General features: G+C 42.6%; 1 protein-coding gene across 5 annotated transcripts in view; it reads right to left on the bottom strand.

The window, feature by feature from the left end:
• LOC105494414 (leucine zipper protein 1) overlaps nucleotides 1-16,027 on the bottom strand; it is a 95,212-nt gene that overhangs the window by 21,363 nt on the left and 57,822 nt on the right. For 2 of the 5 annotated variants that reach the window (XM_011762802.3, XM_011762803.3), the window contains exons 2-3: nucleotides 4,024-4,089; nucleotides 2,849-2,954 (exon numbers count right to left, since the gene is read on the bottom strand). The gene's annotated coding sequence lies outside the window, so the exon portion shown is untranslated. Of the gene's footprint in view, nucleotides 1-2,848; nucleotides 2,955-4,023; nucleotides 4,109-16,027 lie in introns of those variants that run through there. The other 3 variants (XM_011762805.3, XM_011762806.3, XM_011762804.3) reach the window with 2 other exon arrangements.

The following is a 16,027-nucleotide window of genomic DNA, read 5'->3' as shown; positions in this document are numbered from 1 at the left end:
ATGACGAAACTCTTTCTCTACAAAAAATACAAAAATTAGCTGGGCATGGTGGCATGTGCCTGTAGTCCCAACTTCTCAGGAGGCTGAGACAGGAGGATCAACCGAGCCTGGGAGGTCAAAGCTACACTGAGCTGAGATCACACCACTATACTCCAGCCTGTGTGACAGAGTGTGAGACCGTCTCAAAAAACAAAGACAAAAATTTAAAAAAAAAAAAAAAAAAAAAAAAAATCAAACATGTCTACGGGCAGATTTAAAATTTGAGAGCCTTCAAAATATGTCTAGAATCCATTGCTTTCTGGTTAGCCACCACTACCACCCAGGTCCAACCTACCATCATCCCTGCCCTGGACTACTGATTACTGCAAAAGCTTCCTAACTTGTCTCCCTGCTCCCATCACTGTCCATCCTTCCCCACCCTCCACAGTCTGTTCTCCCACAACAACCAGAGGAGGCCTTTTAAAACATCAGTCAGATCAAGTCACTCCTCTGCTCTAAACTCTCTAGTGCACCTCACTTAGAATACAATGCACTCCAAAGGTGTCACATGGCTAAGGCCCTGCAAGATCTAGGTCCCATCACTCATCTGCTGCTCCTTCCCTACGACTCCACTCCAGCCACACGGCCTCCTTATGGGTCCTTATACATGACCAGTTACACTCATCTCATCCCTCACAGATTTTATACCTGCTGTTCCCTCTGCCTAGGATGCTTTTCCTTCCCCCAGATATCTCCCTGGCTGGACTCCTCACTTCTTTTAGATCTTAGCTTAAAATATCACCTCATCAGAGGCCTTCCTTGATTGCTATACACAAAGAAGCAATCCCTCAGCTCCCTACCACTATCACTTTACGCTGCTTTTTGTCTTCTTAGCATGTACAATCTAGTGGATGTTATTATCTATTTACCTGTTTATTTATTTATATCTAATTATTCATTTTTATCTGTTTCTACCCATTAGAATACAATCCTTCAGAGCAAGGACTTTTTCTATTTTGTTTAATGCTGTATACTTGGTTCCAATAACTAAGGCATGTAGTAAGTGGTCAATTTTTTTTTTGTCATCAGAACATTAGCCCCAGTATACAGCAAAATATTTTATGCATAATAGGTATGTGTAGGCTGGGCGCAGTGGCTCACACTTGTAATCCCAGCACTTTGGGAGGCCGAGGCGGGCAAATCACCTGAGGTCAGGAGTTCAAGACCAGCCTGGCCAACACGGTGAAACCCTGTCTGTACGAAAACTACAAAAATTAGCCGGGCGTGGTGGCATACACCTGTAATCCCAGCTACTCGGGAGGCTGAGACAGGAGAATCGCTTGGGCCCAGGAGGCGAAGGTTTGCAGTGGCAGTGAGCCCAGTTCGCCAGTGCACTCCGGACAGGGCAACAGAGCAAGACTCCGTCTCAAAAAATAAAAAAATAAAAAATAGGTATTTGTAATAAGTTTTACGAATAAAATGGTTGTTCTCCCCAAAATTTCACCAAATATACGAAAACACCATTGGTTCTTCCATTAAAAGAGACCAAATACTGGCTGCCACTCGCCCAACAAGAAATTAATTTCATAACCCAGTTCTCTGAGATAAGAGAAATGCTCCAGGGAAAGGAACAGAACAAGAATCCTGAACCAATTAACAGGGCAAGAGTTTGCCTTGAATTTTCCCACTCCTTCAAGAAGAGTTCTGTAGTATCCCTAACTACACCTATTTCCTAAGAGGGGTTGACATGAGAGCAAGAGGCTTTGTTAAGATTACTTTCCTATGCCCAGTCACTGCTATGAGGAGAACCCATTTCCCACTCATTCTGAGTTATCCTATTGCTCTACTTTCCTAGGGAAGTTTTCTCTATCATCCAGCTATCAGTAGCAACCAAGACCACTGGGTCTCCTGGCCACTCACCACTCAAGTTCTCACTTCTCTCCCTTCTATTTCATTAGTGCTCTACTCTGCCTTGGCCAACACCAACCAATAAAATATTGGCACATAAAATCCACATATGGCTAGGAAAAGAAGCTAGTTGTTGATCAAAAGGTTTCGTATTTTGCTTTGCTTTTCCAACCTTAAATCAGTCACAGCCTCAACCAAAAAGTAACTTTCTCAAAAGAGAAACATTACAGTATAATGAAAATAACCCACTGTGGTGGTGGCTCATGCCTATAATCCCAGCACTTTGGGAGACCAAGGCAGGAGGACTGCGTTAGCCCAGCAGTTTGAGACCAGCCTGGAAAATATAGAGACCCAGTCTCTACAAAAAAATTAGCTGGGCATAGTGGTGCACACCTGTAGTCCCAACTACTCCGGAGGTTGAGGTGGGAGGCTCACCTAAGCCCAGGAAGTCAAGGCTGCAGTGAGCCATGATCATGCCACCGCCCTCCAGCCTGGGCAATGGGAGTGAGACCCAGTCTCAGAAAAAAAGGAAAGAAAGTAACACAGGTTTGAAACCTAGTTCTACTACTTGTGTGAACTTGGAAGAGTTATTTAACCTCTCTAAGCTTGTTTCCTTGTGGTGATGACAACCGTACTTACTTCATAGGGTTGGCAGGGAGCTAACATGTCCAACAGGACTGCGCCCGACATAGAGTAAATATTCAATAAATGGTAGCTACTTCTTAAGGATGGCCTACTTCTTTTGGTTGCTGACCTCATGCAAGGATTTTTCACCCTCATCAGGTTGATTGGTTGGTTAAAGGAGAAAACATGTAAAGTACTCAGCATAGTATTTGGTTCATAATAGGCCATCACAAATACTGACTTTCCTCCCCACTTCCAGTAGTGGCAAAATTATAGTGGCTTCAGAAACCACCCAATCCTATTGGTATGCCCAGGTTTCACTGTACAACATACTTACCATTTAGGCAATTCAAGCTTTCCGTCAATACTTCCGGCGGCTCTCCCTTTGCTTGCAGTTTTGGAAACAGTCACTCACTATCTTTCAAAGACAGTTGTCTCTTGACCTGGATAGAATATAAACAGAATGCAAGAGATAGGTAATGCATGAATCATACCAAGACTGAGCTGACCCAGAGGGTTGTCCCAAAGACTTTTACATATAATTCACTGTCAGCAAGGGGCCAAAGTAAAACCTGCATCTAGATCCTGACACTAAAGGAAACTGGCTAAGCTGGCTATGTCTCAGGAAAGTCAAGAAAGAATTTGGCTGTAAGAGACTTCCCCTTCCCTATAAGATGATATGGTCCTAGGGTAGAACCCACTGTCTTTGCTTAAATTAAAACACCTAGGCCGGGCGCGGTGGCTCACGCCTGTAATCCCAGCACTTTGGGAGGCCGAGGCGGGCGGATCACAAGGTCAGGAGATGGAGACCACGGTGAAACCCCGTCTCTACTAAAAATACAAAAAATTAGCCGGGCGCGGTGGCGGGCGCCTGTAGTCCCAGCTACTCAGGAGGCTGAGGCAGGAGAATGGCGTAAACCCAGGAGGCGGAGCTTGCAGTGAGCCGAGATCGCGCCACTGCACTCCAGCCTGGGCGACAGAGCGAGACTCCGTCTCAAAAAAAAAAAAAAAAAAAGGCCGGGCGCGGTGGCTCAAGCCTGTAATCCCAGCACTTTGGGAGGCCGAGACGGGCGGATCACGAGGTCAGGAGATCAAGACCATCCTGGCTGACACGGTGAAACCCCGTCTCTACTAAAAAATACAAAAAACTAGCCGGGCGAGGTGGCGGGCGCCTATAGTCCCAGCTACTCGGGAGGCTGAGGCAGGAGAATGGCGTAAACCCGGGAGGTGGAGCTTGCAGTGAGCTGAGATCCGGCCATTGCACTCCGGGCTGGGCGACAGAGCGAGACTCCGTCTCAAAAAAAAAAAAAAAAAAAAAAAAAAAAAAAAAATTAAAACACCTAAACATTCCTCAACAGTCTAAAAATGTATATGACATCTTACAGCTAGGAAGCATCTCAGAAATCAACTACAGGTTGAGCATCCCTAATCTGAAAATCCCAGATTCAAAATGCTCCAAAATCTGAAACGTTTTGAGTGCCCACATGACTCCACAAGTGGAAAATTCCATACCTGATCTCATGTGATAGGTCGCAGTCAAAACACAGGCAGACAATACTCAGGTTTATTCAATGTCCCCTGGAGAAAAATAAAATTACCTTCAGGCTCTATAAGGTGTATAGGAAACATAAATGAATTTCATGTTTAGACTTCGGTCTTATCCCAAGACATGTCACTATATACATGCAAATATTTTTTTTAAAAATCTGAAATCTAAAACACTTCTGGTCCCAGGGATTTCAGATAAGGGATACTCAACCTTCAGTTAAATGTCCTTGTTTTACGGAAGGAAACTAAAACTTGGTAGTGAGTCACGCAATTATTTAGCAGAAAAGAAAGGATTCTAGTAAAAATAAGATGTTCTAGAAGATAGGAAAAAAACATACGTGGGTTATTTACCAACCCTGAGCACCATGCTTTATGTTTTATATAAGACAATAAGAACATAATGTTACCTCTACCTTACAGATAAAGAATCTAAGTTTCAAGAAGTGACTTGTCCAAGGTCTTACAGCTTGCTATTAAAAGACAGAGTTTAAACTCAAGTCTGTCTGACTTTGAAAGTCCTTTCACCATGCTGGTTCTCATTTTGTTGCCTTCTAGACTCGGTCCTCAAAAGAGCCCTGAACCACCCAATATCAATTAGAACTAAAAATAGAGCTTCTTTGTCTGCAAACTTACCCTCTAGTTTTGTAACAAGCAGCCTTCTATAGGAGAGCTGAAAAGCCTACCATCCCATTGAATCTTACCCCTAAAATCAGAGAAGAGCTACTAGAGATGGAAAATCTGGGTCAAACTTCTTGTGTTTCTCACTTACTCTTGAGGAAAATGGAAAGGTAGCTTCTAAGCTAGTGGTAAACCTAAAGCTTTTGTACATGATCTTACATTCAAACTATCCTCCCTTCTTTCATCACAACTGCCTCCCCTGCACATCCCTGCAAGCCACCTTGTGACTGTCTTCCAAGACTATTGGTCCCTTCAATCCAACTTCCACACCTCCAGCAAAACACGCACGCAGGCGCACGCACACACAAACACACATGCACCTGCGCGTGCGCACACACACACGAATCCATCCCTGCCTCTTCCTAGAGAGCAAAAAGGCTAGAATGAAGATGGACAAATAAAGAGAGTTTTTAAAAATAGTTTAAAAGATGAGGGGAACAGGAGGAACTCAAGCCTCAAGCCAATAAAATTTGGAAAAAAATTTTTTTTGTAGTAATGAGGTCTCACTATGTCGCCCAGGCTGGTCTGAAACTCATGACGTCAAGTAATCTTCCCACCTCAGCCTCCCAAAGAGAAGAGTTACTGATAGTATTCAGGCACAGTGGTTCATGCTTGTAATCCTAGCACTTTGGGAGGTCCAGGCGGGTGGATCACCTGAGGCTAGGAGTTCAAGACCAGCCTGGCCAATATGGCAAAACCCTGTCTCTACTAAAAACACAAAAATGAGCTGGGCGTGGTGGCATGTGAATGTAATCCCAGCTACTCAGTAGGCTGAGGCAAGAGATTCACTTCAAACCAAGAGGCGGAGTTTGTGGTGAGCCCAGATCGCACCACTGCACTCCAGCCTGGGCGACAGAGTGAGACACTGTCTGAAAAAAAAAAAAAAAAAAGTTACTGATAATAAAAACAGCTAGAAAATAAGTATCAAAAAGGATCTAGGCCAGGCACAGTGGCTCATGCCTATAATCCCAGCACTTTGGGAGGCCAAGGCAGGAGGATTGCTTGAGCCCAGTTCAAGAACAGCCTTGACAACAAAGCAAGGCCCCCCTCTCTACAAAAAAAAAATTTTTAATTAACTGGGCATGGTGATGCGCACCTATAGTCCTAGCTACTTGGGAGACTGAGACAGGAGGATCACCTGGAACCCAGGAGTTTGAGGCTGCAGTGAGCCACAATTGTCCTAGTGCACTCCAGCCTAGACGACAGAGTGACATTCTACCTTTAAAAATAATTTGTAAAAGGATCTATACCAAGGCAGTACCCAAGAGATGGCTTAGGTGGATGTGGGGGAAGCTTTAGCTCTCCACCCTCTGCTTTTAAAAAAGAATCAATGGAAGTTAAAGTAAGTGTGATCGGTATTCAAACAGTTTTAGGGCAGTTCCACAGACGTTCTGTCCTGCCCCATCACCACCTGTCTCTTTCTCCCTCCCCACCCACCATAAACACACAACACCCACACACAAATACACACCCACACACACACATACACACACCTTCTTCTTCATAGCCTAAAACCTCTCCTACATAAAAATTCTGAACCCTAAGAAAAGGTCACATAAATCTAGTCTATCTCCCCCCTAAGGTATCTGCAGCCCTAACAGTGATAGCAGCACCCCTGCTAAAATCTACTGTCCCAGCACCTACCACCTACTGCCAAATTTGCTGACATGTTACTAAGGCCCAGGGGCTTTTCTCTTCAAAACAAGACAGAATGCACTGCCAAAAGGAAAGAGGAACTCCAGCTAACCCTGATTTGTTTTCAACTGTCTACATTCTCTCCTGTTTCTAAGGGGTAGAAGCAAGCAGCAACTGATTTCTTTCTTCTGAATGCCATTTACTTCTTGCATCCTCAGTGTACTCGCCCTCTGTCCCCAAAACAAGAGGATGACTGTAAACATCCTCAAATTCCTTAGTGATGCCACCTCAGAGAGCTTTCCACCATGACAGACCCATCCTCATCACTTCCCTCAAGCATCTCTTCTGGCACTTATTGTTTGTTGTTACTGTTGGTGGTGACAGCGGTGGTAGTATGTGTGTACGGGTCTGTCTGCCTAGAAGCAGAGACTAAAGGATCCTTACAGATCACAGAGTCCAACCACCTCATTTCCCAGAGGAGCAAGTGAGTCCCAGAGAGGAAACAAGACTTGCCCAAGGTTACAAAACCAGTTCAAGTGAACAATTTTGTCCCCCAAACACTTCAGTAATAGATTAAAATGTCAGTACGAAATTCTGCTTTCAGTATGACCCTCCCACAGGCAACAACTATAGTCTGGATAAAACACAAAAACTATCTGAAGTGAACAAGGGCTGGCAGATTTTGAAAATAAGCTGAAAGCTGGAAGAAAGGGCTGACATGGAATGAACTCCCCATTTTTGGAACTCTGGCCTGAGGCTGGTCGAGCTGAAGTTCCAATTAAAAAACAAACCCTAGGTTTTCTGTCCTGAAGAAACAGCCCAGAGCAGCCAGAGATCACGGGAAGTAAGAAAAAAGAGAGCCAGAGAAGGAAGGAGAGTCTCGGGTTCTGTGTGTAAATTCTGCCCAGTCTCTGGCTGAACCCTGAGCCATGCAAGGCAGGCTCAGGCAGGGCAGAATCCAAAGACCTCAGTTAAAGAGAAAAGAACTGAACTGAGATTTGAACTGCCACCCACTGCAGGTGTGAGAGAGTTTGCAGTTTTGAGTCTGAGTTATTGTCTACTAAACCAAAAACATCAACAGAAACCGAAGTCTCCACAATACAACATTCACAATGTGAAGAATACAATTCCAAATTACATGAAGAACAAGAAAAATCATCTGGGCACAGTGGCTCATGCCTGTAATCCTGGCATTTTGGGAGGCCAAGGCAGAAGGATCATCTGAGCCCAAAGTGTTTTTGAGACCAGCCTGGGCAACACAGTGAGACACTGTCTCTACAAAAAATGAAAATAAATTAAAAAAAAACTAGCCAGGTATGGTGATGCATGCCTGTGGTCCCAGCTACCTGGGAGGCTGAGGCAGGAGGATCACTTCAGCCCAGTAGTCAAGGCTGCTGTGAGCCATGTTCACACCACTGCACTCCAGCCTGGGCAACAGAGAGAGACCTTGTCTCAAACAAACAAACAAACAAACAAACAAACAAACAAAAACCTAGAAAAATTAAACCCATTTGCAAAGGAAAAGACAATCAGCAGAGGGCAACTCCAAGACAACCCAGATGCTGAAAATCTCAGACAAAGATATTAACACAGCTATTATAACTAAGCTGAATGAGGTAAAAGAAAATATTCTCAAGGCCGGACATGGTGGCTCAGGTCTATAATCCCAGCACTTTGGGAGGCCGAGGCGGGTGGATCACGAGATAGGAGATTCAGACCATTCTGGCCAACATGGTGAAACTCCGTCTCTACTAAAAATACAAAAGTTAGCCGGGTGTTGTGGCGCGCACCTGTAGTCCCAGATACTCGGGAGGCTGAGGCAGGAGAATCGCTTGAATCCGAGAGGCAGAGCTTGCAGTGAGCCGAGATCCAGCTACTGCACTCCAGCCTGGCGAAGAACGAGACTCCATCTCAAAAAAAGAAAAAAAAGAAAGAAAATATGCTCAAAATGAAGGGGAAAAAACAGTAAGTCTCAGAAGAGAAACTGAAAAAAAAAATTTAAGTGGAAATTTTTGAACAGAAACACAGTATTTGAATTTTTTTAATTCACTGAATGGGCTTAAGGACAGAATGGAGATGACACAGGAAAGAGTCAGTGAAACATGGAAGTAGAACAATAGAAATGATTCAAACTAAAACAACTCTGGGTCATTCTCAGTCTCTAGAAAAACTACCCTCAGACCCTTTACTAAAGTATACACAGGGATAATTTTCTGTTATCAGAAAAATTGGTATCAGAGATTAACAGAATAACGGGATCACAGAGTTTTCTAGTGGTCCTAAATTATATAGGAAGTAAAGGGAAAGTAATTTTATTTTTCCCCCTATAATTGCTGAAGTAGCATTCAGGATTGTTGAGGAAAAAAGTCAGGAGGGATTTTAATAGTTTTAACAGTTTTTCTGCCCTGTGCAGTCTCTTCACCAAAAAGCCAACATGATAAACAGGCTGATGGCAGGATGGGGTGGGGACCAACCAGGGGGTATGGGGCTAAGGAAGTGCCAGCAGCTTGCTATGTATGAGCCAACCTAGGTGGTTTTAAAGGCAGCTTCCCTGAATGCCATCACTGAGTCGCTTCTCACATTCAAGTCACTTCATGTTGGAGTTCAGAACACTCTAGATAAAAGTGGAAGAAAAAACATAAGCTGCAGAAAACATGTCAATTTCTTTAAGGCCTGCCTTTTGCTCACTCCCCTCCTTCCTACCCCACTTGCCAACAAGAAGGAAGGAAGAGAATCCAGAGCCAGTAATCTTTTCTGACTAAAGTGGGAAACTGAGAGTAAGACAACATGCCCTCTAAGTGCAGAGAAACTTGGATGGGGAGTGAGAATCACGGGTGCTGGCCTCTAGTTCTACCACAGACATTGCTGGACCTCAGATATGTCTTTTACACTTTCTGGGTCTCAGTTTCATCAGTCAAACAAAAAGGCCAGACTGAATGATATTTAGCAATGATACACTATTGTCCTTTCCAGTAACACTATGAATGACATCCCTAACCCTGCTACCTCCATTTGCCCTTGAAGAAACTATAAACAGGTCTGAAAAGACAGAAGTAGAGGCATATCATTTGATTCACTGGAGTACCTCATGTTATATAAATTATTCAAACTTTTTAAATAATTTTCCTTAAGTATTGCATTAATACTTAAATTACATCAATAATAGATATTTCGGTACCTATCTATGATAGAGGACTGCTGTAAAATAATGTCTTTCATCTGAAAGTGCTGCTAATTCTCCCAGAACAACTTTTTAAATCTACATAACCTTTAGGATGAGAAGGCAAAAATACTCTTATATCTTATGATAAGCAAACAAACTAAGGGACCTGTGAGACCTTTTTAGGAAGCTAGTAACAGACAAAACTAGAATCCAGCAATCCCATCTCTATGTGTCAGGTTCTTTTTCACCTTGCCAAAGAAACCTTACCAAAGAGGAGGATAAACAAGACCAGAATTAGAAAGAACTTAAATATTTTTGTGCACTTTGGGAGTGCTTATTAATAAATGATTGATAAAGCTAGCTTGAGGTTAATGTATCTATTTGAAAGCTGGCACTCAAAGAACCAGCTCTGCTACTTAATTTTTTTTTTTTTTTTGAGACAAAGTCTTGCTCTGTTGCCCAGGCTGGAGTGCAGGGGCACGATCTCAGCTCACTGCACTCTCCACCTCCCAAGTTCAAGCAATTCTCCTGTCTCAGCCTCCCGAGTAGCTGGGATTACCGGCGCATGCCACCAAGCCCAGCGAATTTTTATATTTTTAGTAGAGATGGGGTTTCACCATGTTGGCCAGGCTGGTCTCAAACTCCTGACCTCAAGTAATCCACCCACCTCAGCCTCCCAAAGTGCTGGGATTACAGGCGTGAGCCACTGCGCCCAGCCCTGCTGTTTCCTTTTCTAACCAGTGGTCTATAATTGAGACTAGGCTTCCTTGCCCATGTTTGTGAAGTTTAGCAACAGAATCACATCTAAAATTGCTATTCACCTGCTGAGAGAAAGCTGGCCAAGGCTAAGCACAGTGCCTCAAGCCTGTAATTCCAACATTTTGGGAAGCTGAGGCAGGAGGATCACTTGAGCCCAGGAGTTTGAGACCAGTCTGGCCAACATAGCAAGACCCTATCTCTCCAAAAATAAAACCAGGCCAGGTACAGTGGCTCATGCCTACAATCCTAGCACTTTGGGAGGCCAAGATGGGAGGATCACTTGAGCTCAGGAGATCGAGACCAGCCTGGGCAATATAGTGAGACCCTGTCTCTAAAAAAAATTTTTAAATTAGCCAGGTGTGGTGGTGTATGCCTGTAGTCCCAGCTACTCGGGTGGCTAAAGTGGGAGAATGACTTGATCCAGGAGACTGAGGCTGCAGTAAGCCATGACCACACCACTATACTCCAGCGTGGACAGAGTGAGACTCTGTCTCATTGGCCAGGCATGGTATATGCCTGTAGTCCTAGCTACTCAGTAAGCTGAGATGGGAGAATCGCTTGAGCCCAGGTGTTCAAGGTTACAGTAAACTATGGTTTCATCACTGCTGGGTGACAGAGCAAGACCCTGCCTCCAAATAAATAAATGAATGAAAGTTGACCAAATCAGAAGGTGTAAAAAAGTAAAAGACCACTGCGCTGTTAAAAAAAAAAAAAAAAAGAGAGAGATAAGCAAAGAGAAGAAAAAAGAGAAGAGAAGAGAAAGAAAAGAGAAAAGAAGAAGAAGGGAAGAAAAGAAAAAAAGGAAAAGAAAAGAAAGAAAAGTTTGCCTATGTGAAAGTGATAAGGAAAACGCAGAGTTGAGGATGGGTTTTGCTGTTATTTTTGTTTAATGAGGGTACTATCCTAGCACTGTCTGTCACATGTACGAGCTGCAAGTCTTAGGAGATGCAAGTCACCCAAAGGTTTCAAATCTTTTTACCTTCACACTCAACTCAGAGAATGTGACTTCCCTTGTACTGACTGTTAAGTGCCCAGAGTATCAATCTAGAAGTTTTTTGTTTTACATGCATCTAATCTCCCTTAGGAGAAATGTATTTCATCTCTCTTAAAATGGAAGATTAAAATGCCCTTCTATATATTTGGTGGTATCAGGAGAAGAATACTAAGCTGTACATATTAGAGAGCCTGAGTGAAAAAGGTTTTCTGCTTTTATTTTAATTTGAAGGCATATTTTACAGGGTCACTATTATTTCTACCCCCATAATAAGTTTCTTTCCATTTTATTACCTCTAGAGAACTTCCCTTTGTTTCTATTCCACACTCTCTCTCCATCCTGCCTGCTGCCCCGGCAACATGCTATAAGGGAAAACCACACATGGTACTGAAAGTCAGATGATCTGGGTTCTACTCTAATTCAGTCACATATTACTTTAAGTGATTAAACTTCACAACCTCAGTTTCCACAACTGTATATAGAGATTACATCTAAACTTCATGGGACTGTTGTAAGGATTATATAAAAATATACATTAAATGCACATAATGCCTGAACTAAAATACACTCTACACTTATTAATTCGATTTTCTTTTCATCACTATTCTGATTATGCCTTACACATTCTTAGTTTCCGCCCCCCCCCCCTCCCGGCACATCAGGAAGCCCTAGGGGAAAAAAACACCTTGAGAAAGTAACTTGCCCAGTTACAGCAGAAATAATTTTAAATAAGTACTAAGAGAGGTGGATGGGTGGGGCCAGAGGTATAGTAAGACAGCATCCAAAAGGGCAGGGAAGATGCCCAAGTCAGAATAATCAGGCTCCCTGCCAGTTCTCTGCCTCCCACCCCTAAGCCCCAAGTTCCTTCTTCTAGCTATAACTATGTCTATCTCCTTCTTTTACTAAGTCACACTTGCCAACACTTCTCAAGTCAATGTCTACATTATTAAAAACAAACAGGAGGCTGGGCAAGGTGGCTCACGGCTGTAATCCCAGCACTTTGGGAAGCCAAAGCGGACAGATCATGAGGTCAGGAGTTCGAGACCAACCTGGCCAACATGGTGAAACCCCTTCTCTACTAAAAGTACAAAAATTAGCAAGGCGTGGTGGTGCATGCCTGTAGTCCCAGCTAATCGGGAAGCTGAGGCAGGAACTTGCTTGAACTCGGGAGGTGGAGGTTGCAGTGAGCTGAGATTGCGCCACTGCACTCTAGCCTGTATGAAACAGCGAGACTCCATCTCAAATAATAATAATAATAATAATAATAATAATAATAATAAATAAATAAATTTTTTTAAAAAACAGTCATGGTGGCTTGTGCCTGTAATCCCAGCACTGTGGGAGGTCAAAGTGGGTGGATCACTTGAGGTCAGGAGTTCGAGACTAGCCTGATCAACATGGTGAAATCTCATCTCTACTAAAAATACAAAAATTAGCTAGGCATGGTGGCGCACATCTGTGGTCCCAGCTACTTGGGAGGCTGAGGCAATGAGAATTGCTTGAACCCGGGAGGCGGAGGTTGCGGTGAGCCAAGATCACGCTGCTGCACTCCAGCCTGGGCAAGAGAGCAAGACTCCACCTCAAAAAAAATTAAAATTAAAATTAAAACTCACTCACATTCACATACCAGGTAGTACAATGGACAGTAGAATCCTGAGTTCTACACATTTGTCTCTCCAACTTACTAGAATAGTTTCCTCATTTGTAAAACAGAAATGACAACGTGTCTTGACTACAAGATTATAAGGACCAAACAGAAGAATGTATGTGAAAGTACTTGTATACTATGAAACATGGTTACTGTTATAGGTACAGTGAGTCTACCTTTGGCCAGTTTAGGTGTTAAGTTTTACTTTAAAAAGGCCTCAGTTCTACAATACTCTATTTCTGTGATCCAAGGCTGCCTATTTCCAGCTCAAGTCCTCTTCTTCTGGGCAGCTGAACATTTTATACTGTCATCCTAATTTCACTTGATTCCCTGATTTTTGCAAGGTTCCTCAAACTTCTCTAACCAAATGGGCTCCATGTCTCCAAAATGGTAAATAAAGACCACTAGAACTGATCACCTCTAACTATCCTTTTGGTTCTAATATTCTAAGATTCTTGGGCCTATGTTCCCAATGCACTTTGTCTGTATCTCTACTTGAGCAATTTTCTTAGTCTACTTTGCAATACAGGTTTATCTGACACCATCTCCTAAAGAAAAAGCCACAGGTAGGTTGTCCTATGTTGTTTTATATTCCCTGTAGCAATTAACATGGAGCTTTATACACAAGGTACTAAAAAAGTATTAGTTGAATTGACTTGATGCTAATTTCTCATTTTTTTATACTCATCCCTACTACACCATAATTATAGACTACCTTATTCTTTTGTACTGCCATTGGCCTGGTACTGTGTGAAATACATAGTCAATATTTTTTAAGAACCTGATGTGACTAGTTCTTTTTTTGAGACAGGGTATCACTCTGTTGCCCTGTTGCCCAGGCTATGGTGAAGTGGCACAATCGTAGCTCACTGTAACCTCGAACTCCTGGGCTCGAGCAATCCTCCTGCCTTGGCCTCCCGATTAGCTAGGACATAACTGAAAGTGAAAGCAAGTATGACAACTTAGATCTTAGTTTTCATTTTAAAAATAACACTACGGGTGTGACCTTAGGCAAACTGCTTCATTTCTCCAGGCCTCATTAAGCTATCTCTTACAACTTTTAAACAAAGTCTGGAGAGGACGTTGAGAGGAATTGGGTAAGAACAAGCCCTTCTGAAAAACCCTAAGTTTATCTCTAGTATAGCACTTATCATTCTGTATTATAATTGTCTACTCGTTACTCTCCTATACCAAACTCTGAGCTCTTGAAAGGCCAGAATTATGTATTCATCTCTGAATCCAAGCATATGCACAGAACGTGGCACACAGTAACGGTTCAATGTTCAATGGCCAAACTGCTGAAAATTACAAGTGCCTATACTTACGAAGACTTTTATGTATAAATGGACTTATATAAACTTATAAGAAAGAATAATTCATCTCCCACATGTACAACCCTTTCAAATAACATTAAATAATAGTATTTTTCTTATTATTACCAACTAAAGTCCACGTTTTGTTTTTTGTTGGTAGTTTTATTTTATTTTATTTTTTTTAAGACAGGGTCTTGCTCTGTCACCAAAGCTGGAGTGCAGTGGTGCAATCATGGCTCACTGCAGTCTCAACCCCTTGGACTCAAGCAAATCCTCCCACCTCAGCTCCCAGAGTAGCTGGGACTACAGGGATGTGTCACCACAACAAGCTAAGTTTTGTATGTTTTGTAGAGATGGGGTTTCATCATGTTGCCCAGGCTGGTCTCGAACTCCAGAGCTCAAGCAATTCACCCACCTCAGCCTCCCAAAATGCTGGAATTATAGGCATGAGACACGGCACGAGGCTTAGGAAGTCCAATTATTGAACGCCCAGAATAATCTGAAATTTAGGATCCCTAGAAGATATCCTGACAGGAGCCTCAAAAGTGCATGCCTCCCGCGCTCTAAATAATATACCTCCATATATATATATATATTTGGAGACAGGTCTCACTCTGTCACCCAGGCAGGAGTGCAATAGCGCAACCATGGCTTAATGCAGCCTTAACCTCCTGAGCTCAAGAGACCCTCCCACCTCAGCCTCCCCAAGTATCTGGGACTGCAGGTGTATACCAAAATGCCTAGCTAAATTTTTTTATTTTCATTTTTTTGTAGAGACAGGGTCTTGAACTCCTGGCCTTCAAATGATCCTCTTCTCTCGACCTCCCAAAGTGCTAGAATTACAGGCGTGAGCCACTACGCCTGACAATAATACCTAATGCTTATACATTATTTCATAGTTCAAAGCACTTTCACTTCCATTCTCTCAATCCTTAATAATGACCCATAAGGAGGTATTATCAAATTTATTTTATATATTGAAGAAACTGAGGCTCATATTTTAAATAATTTGCTAGCCTAAGGCAAGCTGATATCAGCTAAAGGAGGGCTTTCATAGTTAGTCTCTCTTGCTTCAGTGCCCAAAAGAGGCAGGAACAAGAACACCACCATCTCCACTCCCCTGGCCTATACAAACAAGGTGGATCAGACCACTATCTGCTATTGCTTTACTGAGCTGACTACCTCTTACGTTTTTCTTGTCTCCATAAAAATTAGCTGCCCAGAGTATTTTTATTATGTCTTAAGCAAAAAATGAGACCGGCCCAGGGAGAAAAATCCCCAAGACTACAAACAACCACATTCATAAGCTGCTGGCTTATATCTTTATATACAAAGCTAAAGAAATAAGGGCAAAACCTGCTCCAATGGGGAGTTGTAAACCCTACTGACCAAACAGCCCCTCAGCACTTAGGCAGGTAGTTATACACAGCTAATTTAGTTTGTAATAGTTTTTGTACTTTCTTCAATAATTTGTACTGTCTATTGTTTTCTCCCTACCATTCTAAATGCCTCAAGAGCAAAGGTCACATCTTCTAGTTAATTTACAACTGTTCCTATACAATGACCATATAGCACCCAAACCAAAATTGGTTTTTCTGGCCTGGATATTTATATAAAGTATTACCCAAATTTAAAAATTAAAATACACAGGCTGGGTACAGTGGTTCATGCCTGTAATCCCAGCACTTGGGAGGCCAAGACAGAAGGATCATTTGAGACCAGGAGCTCAAGACTAGCCTGGGCAACACAGTAAGACCTTGTCTCTATAAAAAATAAAA

This window comes from Macaca nemestrina, chromosome 1 (genome assembly GCF_043159975.1).
Source record: "Macaca nemestrina isolate mMacNem1 chromosome 1, mMacNem.hap1, whole genome shotgun sequence".
Lineage (NCBI taxonomy): Eukaryota > Metazoa > Chordata > Mammalia > Primates > Cercopithecidae > Macaca > Macaca nemestrina.
Note: the sequence above shows the minus strand (reverse complement) of the source record. Positions and strands in the feature narration are given on the sequence as shown.